This window comes from Schistocerca americana, chromosome X (genome assembly GCF_021461395.2).
Source record: "Schistocerca americana isolate TAMUIC-IGC-003095 chromosome X, iqSchAmer2.1, whole genome shotgun sequence".
NCBI classification, from domain to species: domain Eukaryota; kingdom Metazoa; phylum Arthropoda; class Insecta; order Orthoptera; family Acrididae; genus Schistocerca; species Schistocerca americana.
In genome coordinates this window covers 673,659,243-673,671,562 of record NC_060130.1, presented here as the reverse complement: position 1 = coordinate 673,671,562, position 12,320 = coordinate 673,659,243, and the positions used below count along the sequence as shown (strand labels likewise).

Sequence of the window (12,320 nt, the reverse complement as noted above, 5' to 3'; positions counted from 1 at the left end):
TCCTCTCCACAAGATACGTTATGACTACATATTCTGGGATACAACAGTTGTGGCAGTCGCCAGGAGAATGTCAGTTCCCCCAACCCTTGTACTTTCTTCTTCTGTAATTGCCAATGCCAATTAGAATTAAGTCCATGGCAGTAAATGCATACAGTTAACACAGTGTCAATTATGACATGGCTGTCATTCAGGCAGCACCATAAAAAACAACAGTTACTCAGGTGATACCTATCACTGACATGTATTATTTAGTAATACTATGCTTGATTCATGCAGTTGCCGTTAGTATGGCTTTCAAACTGTGTTGTGACTTTGAGTCACTTATGTAGTCACTGGATTAAATAATTGGCAAGGAGAATGAAGATTCCTCTTGAGTACTTCCTTGCTCATGTTTGTTAGCTAATGCTACTAAATTCCAGTACGCACAGAGGAAAATGAAAGGATCACATACGAGGTATTTAAGAATTTCATGCAATTTTAAAGAGAGTCCCAGAGGAGAAGAAATCGTGACCAGACAGCAGATTGCCACAGCAAAAGCATGTGCCTTTTCACCTTAGATACTATATAGAATATGTGCAGAAGTATACTGAATGGAAACGTATGATTGATATGGAACTTTGTCTCAGAATAAGGATATTATCAGGTACTGCCAGAAGTGAAGCTTTGAGGGCCGATCGTGATTCATGTTCAAGTAGTTCAGTTGCTAGAACACTTGGCCACAAAAGGTGACGGTTCAAGTCCTGGTTTAGTGTATGACTCTAAACTGCCAAGAAGTTTCAAGTATATTAAGGAAAGAAGACTTGTGTTCATAATTTGCACAATTTCTAGAAAAAACGTTTTTGATCTCGCTTTTTTAGAATTGTGTGATTGTTGTCCATATCCTATAAGCCACAAGTGGCATATGTCTTAATGTCTTAAATGCATGAAATGATTTCACAGGGGGCCTTCATTTGATAGACAGAATTGTAAAATTTTTGGGATTAAAATACATAAAGTGTGTTGATAAGGTTTACAATCCAAAGAAGAATCCAATGTTGGATCAAAAATTTTGTGTGTGTTGAAGACCTGACGTAACGACAGTCACATTTGGCAAGATTTGAAAGACAGTAGTAGTTTACAAGTGTTCGCCATGAAAGGAAACAGACATTTTTGCAGTCTTTGTTATTTCAGTTGCACTTAGACAATAAATGTATATTGTTATTTGTATTTATTATTGAAGTGTGATTGAAATAGATGAGACTTTGAACAAATTGTCAATAAGTGCTTTGCGAGATACAACTAACTGAAGAAATGTGCAAAATTAATACTCCTTTCCAACAAATTCAATCTTTATCATGAGGAGGTGAGTGCAAGAAGAGGTTACATCCAGAAATTACACATGCGGAATGAATTTAAAATGTGCAGAGTTTGCTCCAGGAAGTGATTGATCTTGTAACTGTGGGAGATGTGTTCAAGTGAAAGGCTTACACCACACTGAAAATTTGCACAGTCAGAAGAAAGTTCTGTAGACAGTGTTACCACTGATCTGAACGATTTCTCTGATACTGAATTTTAAGATATGTTCTAAAGTTAATCAAAACATGGTAATTGCTGTTATATTATTTTATCTGTTGACATGTAATGTATACAGAAATTAGAGGACTTCTGTCCTTTGTTGGTATGTCATCTCATTGCAAATGGATAATTGTGTACTGTAATCCCACATAGTTAATGTTAAACTCTTGCCTTTGTTTTTGCCTCTGAGCAGTAATCTTGATAGGTGTATCTCAGAACAGGGAGCCACTGTAAAGTACAGGGTAATTACCATTTGAATTCCATTTTCGAAATGCTGTAAATTAAAAAAAAAAAAAAAAAAAAAATACCATTGCTCAGAATGACATCTTATATCAATAGAACATTATTGAAGAAGGGGGAAACGTTATTTTTTTTTGGGGGGGGGGGGGGATGAAAATTTTACCACTAGGCAGCACCTTAAGCGTCATAATGTAAGTGATTTTGGCTACTAACAAAAGATGAATCGCAATATGATAGCCATGATGTTAGTTGCATATGAAACCAACCATACTATGTAATGATGGCAGAAGTTTGGCATTCAATAGTTGTGGTACTTTAAGCTAGCAAAGCCCATCCACTGCGACATGGTTGTACTACGTCGGATGGGAAAAATTGGTTTTTAACTGTCCAGAGACCAGAAACTGCATAAAAAGCAACAGTGACATCTGGTTTTAGTTTTCACAAGGCCAAGAAATGGCATAAAAAGCATGTCATAAGACTGGCGCAAGATGTGTTCAATTTGCTGTCCACCGTTTCCTGCCACAAGTTGAAATCTAAAAATGGCATGTTGCACAACAGATTGGAGTCTCTCATGGTTCACGTTCAGAATGTGGTGCTCAATGTGTGCATTCATATCAGCTGTGTTTGTTATCAGAGCACTAAACACTATCTTTCAGGTTACCCCACAGACAGAAGTCACGTAGATAAAGATCAAATTATCTGAACATCCAGGCTGTAGGGAAATGACAGCTGATAATTCTAGCATTTCCAAAGTGCCTCTGCAGCAACTGCATCACTGACTGTGCAATATGCAGAGGAGCACCACCTTGCATTCAGTGTTTAACTGTGATGGCACAGGTAACAGGCCCTGCAGGACCCATCTCCTCAAAAAATATGGTCTTATAATATCATCAACCTGCACCATGCAGTTACTGTTGCAGATTGAAGCAGTAACGGTTGATGTGTGAGCAGATTTCCCGTCGACCATATTCTGCAATTCTGTGTATTGTCATGTCCTTGTAGTTGGAAATGGGTTTTGTCTGTGTGCAGAATGTTCTATGGCCATTCATTGTCCACTTTCATGCAAGTAAGAACACTAGAGAAAACGTTTTTGTTATTGGTAAGTCAGCATGAAGCAACTCCTGAAGATTTTCTCCCTATGCCACACTTCTCTACAGAAGAACCTGTCTTTTTGAATTTTATAATAATTTTCTCCAGAAACTTGGCAAAAATTGGACCAATGCCTATTTTTATACCCTTCAGCACCTGGAACTTTCTCCAAAGCAGCTGACACACCAAGCAAGATGGCACAATGGCTAGCACACTGGACTCTCATTTGGGAGGACAATGGTTAAATCCCGCATCTGGCCATCCAGATTTAGGTTTTCTGTGATTTCTCCAAATCGCTCCAGGCAAATGCCGGGATGTTTCCTTTGAAAGGACATGGCCGACTTCCTTCCCCATCCTTCCCTAATCCAATGAGACCGATGACCTCGCTGTCTGGTCTCCTCCCCCAAACAACCTAACTCAGCCCAACTGGCACACATCACTGTTCTTGTAGAAGAGCTTTACCAGTATCATGCAATACTGCTTTGAGACATGCATGCCGAGCATCTCAGGTTCAAAATTAGGAACAGCTGTTACCCTGTGTCTTTTATTTTGCTTATTCTGCCACTTACAGTCCCATCTAGTCATAATTTTTTATTCATAACATTTTCCCCTTGTTCAATAATAATCCGTACAAATTTGGTTAGGTTTTTACTGAGTTTTGAAACTGGTACTTCAATCATAATCACCCTGCATATACTCTTTGAGGCTTCTGAATTAATACATATGTTTATAGCAAACTAGGAAAACAGTCAGTGCCATTTTGATGATAATTTGTGAAAATGCTGAAATTGTCTGTATGTATGGGAAAATCCAAACCTAATGACAACTCTACAATCAGTTGCATGAAACCAAGTTGCATTCTGAAGGGTACTTTCATTTATATGCTTCAGTTCTTAAAGATGGCAATGTGAATCCCAGTGAATTGAGCAAAATGGTCACACTACTGGCCACATTTATAGGTAGTCCACAGCACATGCATGGGTACGCACAAGATGCAATAACGCATGTTTGTGCGTAGGCCCACACAGATCTTTTTAAATCACATGCACGTGAAATCCTACACAAGATAAAATAAAAGAACTATTGTTAACTAGTCAATTGTCATTGGATCATCATTATATTTCTCCAAGGCTTTAAACAAAAATTGAAATCTTCAGTGGATTTCATTTCCAAGCATCACGGTTTTGAAGAGAAATGCTGTTGGTTGTTTTCCATTTAATGGCAAAATATAATTGTCACATGTAAACATTTTGCCTTAGTTGACAGAAAAGATCTCTCAATGTCAGGTTGATAGTGTCATCTCTGCAGAAACAGCAGGTATCACCAGTGATCAGGACTTCTTTGAAGTTGTCACCAAAATGTTATTTATGGTCCATGTGGCTTATTCAACAACCATTCTCCATGCACATCTAATGGGAAATGAATGAGATGATACCTAGGAGCATTACTTGCTGAGACTGACTACCAGTGGCAGTGAAGGATATTCACTGTAACATGACACTCCACTGAAGATGGTTGCAAATCCATCACTTAAAAAGTATGAAACAATGATGCTGAACTCTGTAATTGTTGGGCTTTTCTGTACTCGCCATTACTCTCAAAAACATACAAAGCACTCATCAGTGTCGAGTATTGCAATTCAGGGAAACTGATAAAGTACATTTGCAAATATCTCAATGGAGGAAATGATATGGCAGTTTTTGGAGCAGTAAATGCAACAGCACCTATAAATGGAATTGACCACTATCAACTGGAATGGTACATTAGTAGGAATGAAATAGTATGGTGCATTTTATCATTTCCAATCCATGAACAATGTCGAATAGTTACTCATTTGACAGTGCACCTTGAAAATTGACAGTGTGTGTATTTCACAATGGAAAATGCATGTGCAAGAGCATTGTCATGTTTGCCAACAATGTTAACTGTGTTTTTCTCAATGTGTGAGGATGTTACATGCGTAAGACAGTAATCTGAAGTGCCAACATGTTATTCACAGAATGCATCAGAAAACAAGTTTAAACAATACAAACAGTGCAAAGCAGTTTCAAGACATCCCAATTTAGGTTTGATTGACGTCTAAGGCCATCAGTACGCCATTCACCAGACAATGCAGCATGCTGTTACTTGCAATTACTGTCAATTAGTGTACATGGCCCGACAACCTTCCAAAAACTGGGAATAGTAATTGGTCAAGTATGTGTGTGTTTCAAGTGTGCAATGCTTGCCAGGAACTAAATTTTGGAAAATCCACCAGTTATCCCATGTAAAACAGCCATTGATAACATTAACTCATGTCTCAAATCATCAGTTTTATTACAACATTTACAGACATTGATTTCTGAAGACCAATTAACATGTGCAATTACGACATGAAGCATCTGCTGGATATTTGCAAAACAGTTGTTGGATACTAGAATGTTTAAATAGCAATCGATGAATTTGCACAACTTTATGCATTGTCAACAAACTTCTATAAAATCACAGCAGCTACAGATGAACTGATTCACTAAGTTCTACCAAATATCACACAGAATCACAAAAATCACTAGTTGCTCATGCAAGTGCTACATTAACAGACAATACCAATGATGTCAGTGCCATCAATTCCTGCATCTAAAATGAAACACCAGGTAGAGTGACAACATATGAGTCCATTGATACCGTAATGAATCAAGAAAAAGCTCTTAATTATTCAACTCGATTTGCCAGGCATTCCACGACACATTTCAACATTGAAAAGTGGCATGCCTATCATTCTTCTGTGGAACATAAATCCACCACTACTTTGCAACAGCACCAGGGTTGCAGTGAAAAAGATGTTGAACAATATCATCAAAGCTTCAGTTTGAAGTGGAAAATTTACAGGAGAAGATGCACTGTTGCCACACATCCCAATGATTCCCTAATGGACATGCCATTCAAACTGAAATGTTTGTAGTTTGTGTTGTGACTTGCATTTTCTGTGACCATCAACAAAATACAGGGAAAATTGCTATGAGTGTATGGACTAAATTTGGGAAATTCATGCTTCTTATGCATACAGCTGTATGTGACATGCCCACACTTTTGGAAACCTTGTGATTTATTTGTTCATACATCAGACGCAAAAGGCAGAGATCCAGCACACAGTTCTAAGGATCAGTGCATAGTCTGTTGCAGAGTGAAAATTCATTCTGAAAGTAACTGGCTTGTTTTATATAATATTCCATTTGTTTTGTGGTGAACAATTGTCATGGATTTAGTACTCAATTTTTTTGCCTGTATTCATTTGATTGACCTGAGGGCTTTAAATAAGAAAATTCATTATTAGTTGCTTTGCTTTAGGGTATTTTGAGTCTGTAACTTACCAAGTTCAGATAGCAGAAATAATTTCAGTGGGACAGTTATTCTGTGTATAGTTATTTAGTTTTGTTCTGCACTTGAGTACTTGTTTATGTGATACGTTTATGTGTACGCTACAGTTGCTGATCAACCCTGTGTTCACTATGTTGTTTGTGTCACCTTTTAGTTACAGATTATCATGCCTGCAACCTTCGACCTTGCTCAAAGAACTTCTTGCAATTTCTGCCATCTCTCTCATGTGTCTGTTAACAAACATATTAAATCATTTTGTGGGTGTTATATTTATGATGTAATAATTAATGGCTCTGGACCTTAAAATTCTTTTTATTGGAACTTGAAGCCTTACAGTGGAACATTTGCTGTGGGCACTTTAACATTCAAATTCTGAGCTGTTCACTTGGACACTTGCTTGCAACTTAAGGAGATAGTTAAGGACAATACATTGTGACAAATAGATCATTATTAACACTTTCAAGATTGGTCTCTCAGGTCTATCTCAGACTATCCACACTATCATTTTTAGAGGATTTCTGAAAACTTGCTTCTTTGGAACAATAAAATAAATACGTTGAATTATTCCATAAAAATCTAGACATTTGTTTATTGAAATATATGTAAAGATTTATTGTATTCTATCTTATCAAATGAAAACATGGATTATCTGTATTAAAATACCATGTTTATGTCATCTGAAAAAAGAAACGCATCATACACATTACATGTATTTTGTCTGTGTGTGATACATTTTGAAACAGTTTAGCATCTAGAGAGCTCCACAACTCAGACAACATACCACAAGAAAGTGTCTCTCCATGGGGATTTACACCTCTGTTGTCTGATTACTTTGTTACACTCTATAAAATCAAGGTTTGGATTCACGATCTTATGGGATAAAACTGACTGCTAGTTCCAGAAGAAAATTTGCTAATTTGTATTTTTTCCTTTCAACATTGATTCCTGGTTTCCTAATACCGGATAAAAAGTACTAGCAGCACTGATCATAAAAAGGTGAAAGAATAATTTTTCCCAACATTTCGGCTGTTTTCTTTTGAATGGCTAATGTGCTGTCATCTGGTCTGATCTGTCAACACCTTTCTTGTAAATGTTATAGTGTAGCAAACTGTTGAATCTGCTGGAAGTAGCACAACTACTCAAGTGAACGCTGTGTGACAGGTTAGCAGCTTCAATGTGTCTCCTTTATTAGTCCCGTTTTACATACAACAGGAGTTTCCTTCTGCTTGGAATTATTTCAGCTCTTTTTTGGTTTTTGTTTGATAGTGCTTTGCGGAAACTTGCTGTTTACCATACAAGTGACAACTGGTGTTACATCTTTATTTGTACAGAAACATTGAAGCTGCTGGCACAATATAAAAGGAAGAACATACAGAGTGAATGTGTAAAGTTTCACCTGCAAGTAATATTTCAACATAGTAGCATACTGATTATGTGCTTGCTTTCTGACTGACTCATAGCAGCAGACCCAATTATTATCTGTATATATTAGTTACTGAATATGTAAATGAGCCATTTATTGGTAAATGAATGTAAGTGTATGGTATGTATATATGTGGGGGATGGCTGGATGTAATTTATACGTTACTGCTGGCATACCAATTTTCACTTTGTTTATGCAGCTTTATTTTTATCACATGGATGGCTGATACATTTCTGTACAGATGCAATTTGGAGTTTATATCCATTTTTGCAACTTGACTTGTACACTCTTACAGCTGATGATATCTGTATCTTATCACATGATAATTAAAACGCAAAACAGTGTCAAGGTTTTTCTCCTTTTTATGTCAGTCTCTTGGCTTCCTTAATAATGGCCATCTAGAGGCTGACATCAGCCTTTTGTGAAAGGCCCTCAGGGGCTCAGGATTCGTTTCCTGGGCACAGGCTTGGTGACCCTAAGGTTCCTGAGCTGGGGACTGGTAAGTGTCACCAGTCGCCTGTCACCATAAGTTCTGGGCATGCTGCAGCAACCACTGTGCAGCATGATGGTGGAATGTTGTGTGTCATGGGCTTTACCACCCGGATCACATGGATGGTACAAACTGCTGTTAGAAACCCCTCAGTCTCAAGGTGTGCTGACCTCTGTTTCTGCTCTCCAGCCATTGCAGTCTCAACACAGTGGGAAGCAACTGATGACCTTTGTTCCGGTGACCACTTCTCAGCGTGGATTCACCCACCGGAAATGGATTGCTTGAACAGAAATCACTGAAATGGATGGGCAGCAGGGCTAACTGTACACTGTTCAGTCAGCTGGTTGTGTTTGAACACCATGACAGTGTCCAGAAATGAGTGGATCACACATCAGACGAGTGATCCTGCTGACTTTCCGTTCCAAAGTCTTCAGGTCATCTTAGGAGGCAGCCTGTGTGTTGGTAGACTGATGAGTGTTGTTCAGCAGTCTGGGTGTGGCATGCTGTTCTTCGATGGTTTAAATGCCTCACAACAGCAAGCAACCTCACAGCCTTTCAAGTTGCAGGAGCCAAGGCTCAACACGTAATTAAGGAGAGCAAGGAAAGGTCATGGCAAATGTTCCCGGGCTCCATCAACTGTTCTACATATTCTACAGAGGTATGGACAGCCATCGGGAGGATTTTCTGGGGCACAGTTGTTTACCAATAGCAGGAGTGCTGAAATGAGGGTGTTTTCCAAACAATGCCTGGTGTCATCACTCAGACAATGGCAGAGCATTTTACAGCAACTACTACCAATTCCAGCTGGGATCCAGTGATCTACCGTTACTGTGTGACTGCAGAGAGGGACAATATGGACTTCAGATTCCACAATTTTGAGGCTTTCAACTGGCCTCTTGCCATGTGGGACCTGGAATTATCACTGCCTGAAACTCAAGATACTGCACCCGGTCACAACCAAATCTAGTGCTGCATACTTCAACATTTGCCAGCAGCATCAAAGGAAATCCTTCTCGAATGTTTCAATCTTATATGGCAGACAGGAAACTTTCCCAACTCCTAGAGAGAAGCAATTCTGCTACCTCTCCTCAAACTAGTAAAAGACCACACATGTACCAGTAGTTATCAGAGTGTCGCCTTAATGAGCTGTGTAGGAAAGACCCTGGAGCAAATGGTTAACTGTTGTCAGGTCTGATTGTTAGAGACCAGGTAATTCCTTAATCACGTTTGGTGTGAATTCCAGATTTCAGTCCACTGTTGACAACCTTGCCGTACTGGAGACGGCTATTCAACAGGCTTACTTACAGTACATCACTGACTTGATATCTTCTTTGATATAAGTAAGATGTATGATACTACTTGGAGAAAGTATTGACATGCAGCTCCATCAATGAGGCGTTTGTAGCCATCTCCAGATCTCCATGCAGTCTTTACTGTCTTAAGTGCTTTTTTTAGATCCCAAGTTGGTGACATGCTGTTGGATCATTTTGTGCAGGATAATGGTGTTCCTAAGGACAGTGTTTCAAGTGTTAATCTCTTTGCTGTACTTTAAACAGAATCATGTCTATGGTAAGGAGTCCTGTATGTGCTCCTTATTTGTGGATGATTTTGCTATTTATTTGTTACTCCTCCAGTGTTGCAGTCGTGCCCTGTCAGATGTAACTAGCTGGCCCTTGTGGCCAAATGGTTCTAGGTGCTTCAGTCTGGAACCAGGTTCAAATCGTGCGTTGGGCATGGATGTGTGAGATGTCCTTAGGTTAGTTAGGTTTAAGTAGTTCTAAGTTGTAGGAGTGGTCTGCACAGAGAGGTTTTCAGGTTTCTGCAGAAAAGTGTGTATGTGTTTTCATTTTAGTCATTATCATAGTATTTTTAATTTACCTGACTTGCATATGGCAGACACCATTTTACATTTGAAAGACTCAGTCAGGTTTCTGGGCCTCATTTTTGACTCCAAACTGTTATGGTTACCACACCTGAGAGAGCTGAAACCCAGAACCCAGAAAGCACTCAATATCATAAAGTGCATTAGCTACAGGTGTTGGGGAGCAGACAGGGCACATCTGTTTAGTTTTATAGGGCTTTTGTGTGTTCACGCTTTGACTGTGGATGCACATTGTACAGCTCAGTGAGGCCTTCTTATCTGAATATCATTGATGCTATCCATCTTGAGGGGATTAGACTGGCCACAGGTGCTTGCAGGACCAGCCTCATACTCCAAATTCACTTTCATACAATACTGTTGCTCGTCCACCTTTGGAACACCTTTTCTCTAATCGTCTATGAGCAACAGCGCCATTTGCAATCTGCGTGCAGTGTGTGCTGGAGTCACTTAATATGGGAAACGTAAGTCCTCAAATCCAGGATTTTAACTACCTGCCACTGTCATCATTGCATATTCCCAGGGTAATTTTAGAATTAGTGCAGTACAGGAGAGATTGCACTCCTGCATATGTTTAAATACTATATTTTCTGCCATTTTAACTGAGCGCCACAGCTCTACAGCTGTCTTTCTGGATGGGTTGAAACAGGGGCCCCATTGTTTGCTCTGTTGTTTTCCCTGATAGTGTCCTCAAGGTTTAACTGCCTTGAGACTCTACTGTCTTCGATGCGGAACTGTACACGATCTTGTGGGCACTGGAGCAGATGAGGTGTGCTTAGTTTGCTAAGTTCCTTGTTTGTTCGGATTCTCTGAATGCTCTGGACTCTCTACAATGCTCGTATCCAGCAGATAAAGTAGGCCAAAATATCCAGGACATCCTCCATCAATTACAATGGCTGGGTGGGCAAGGAGGTGTCCTGCTGGGTACCAGGACACATGGGTATTGAGGGGACCGAATGGGCGGATGTAGCAGTCAAGGAGGCATGGAGCGATCTTAAGTTATTTCAGTGTGCTGTCCCCCTGCATGCCATCACCTCGCTATTTAAGTAGAGGTGTGTGTGTGTGGTGTCACCGCCAGACACCACATTTGCTAGGTGGTAGCCTTTAAATTGGCCGCGGTCCGTTAGTATACGTCGGACCCGCGTGTCGCGACTATCAGTGATTGCAGACCGAGCGCCGCCACACGGCAGGTCTAGAGAGACTCCCTAGCACTCGCCCAGTTGTACAGCCGACTTTGCTAGCAATGGTTCACTAAAAAATTACGCTCTCATTTGCCGAGACGATAGTTAGCATAGCCTTCAGCTACGTCATTTGCTACGACCTAGCAAAGCGCCATTACCAGTTACTATTGATGCTGTAAGACATGTACCGTCAAGAGTGATGTTCACCATTTATGGATTAAAGTTAAGTATTCCAGCAGCTACGTACGTTTTTTGTTAGTCTCATTTCCTTGACCTGTTCCAGACCTCATGCCAGCCTGCGTGAGCTAAAACGTGTGCCTTTCGGCTTCCTCTCATAGTGGGTTGGCTGTCTTGCCAATCCACAACAGTATGTCAATGGGAAGATGATTGGGTGGGTGGAAGTGATTGGTAATAAGCTTTGGCCACAAAGACGGGATGAAGTCCTGCTTACTTGTCTTCACATAGGCCAATCCTCTGATGCATGGCTTCTTGCTCTGCCGAGAGGATCCTCCAGTGTGTGCTGCCTGTAGCATACAGATGACTGTGCACCACATTTTACTAGATTATGTTTTATTTTTAGACCAGAGGGCGGCAGCAGCAGATGTCCCCTTTGTTTCAAGTGACATTGAAAGGAATTTGTTTGAGAGTTTTAAGATTTTGTGATATCTCCAATGTGTTTCCAAAAATTTTAGGATGATGTTCCTAATCTGTTAACAGGATGACTGGGTCACTCATATTTTTGTAAGTGGTCGACCAGTCACTTTTCCCTGTGCCTTTCCTTTAGCTCTTCTGTGGTTTTACTTCTATTTTAATCCCAGGAATGGTGCCTTTCACCCTTCTCCATTGTATTAATTCCTGTGAGACATGGTGATTGTGTGGTTCCATGTGAGTGGCATGGGAGTGAGTGAATGAGTGTCATTTTATAGGTTTCCTTCACACTGTGAGACAACAATTTTGGACATTTTAATCATATTTGTTTCTTTCAAAATATGTAAGGGCACTGATAGCCTCAACACTGAGCACCCGTAAGCTCCAAAAAGAAAAAAAAAAAGAAAAAAAAAAACACACACACCTACCTTTGCGTGAAAGTAAAAACAAGAGAATATT

The 12,320-nt window shown here is 39.8% G+C and overlaps 1 protein-coding gene across 1 annotated transcript in view; it reads left to right on the top strand.

The window, feature by feature from the left end:
- LOC124556242 (trithorax group protein osa-like) overlaps positions 1–12,320 on the top strand; it is a 344,210-nt gene that overhangs the window by 307,972 nt on the left and 23,918 nt on the right. The gene's annotated exons all lie outside the window — the stretch shown is intronic.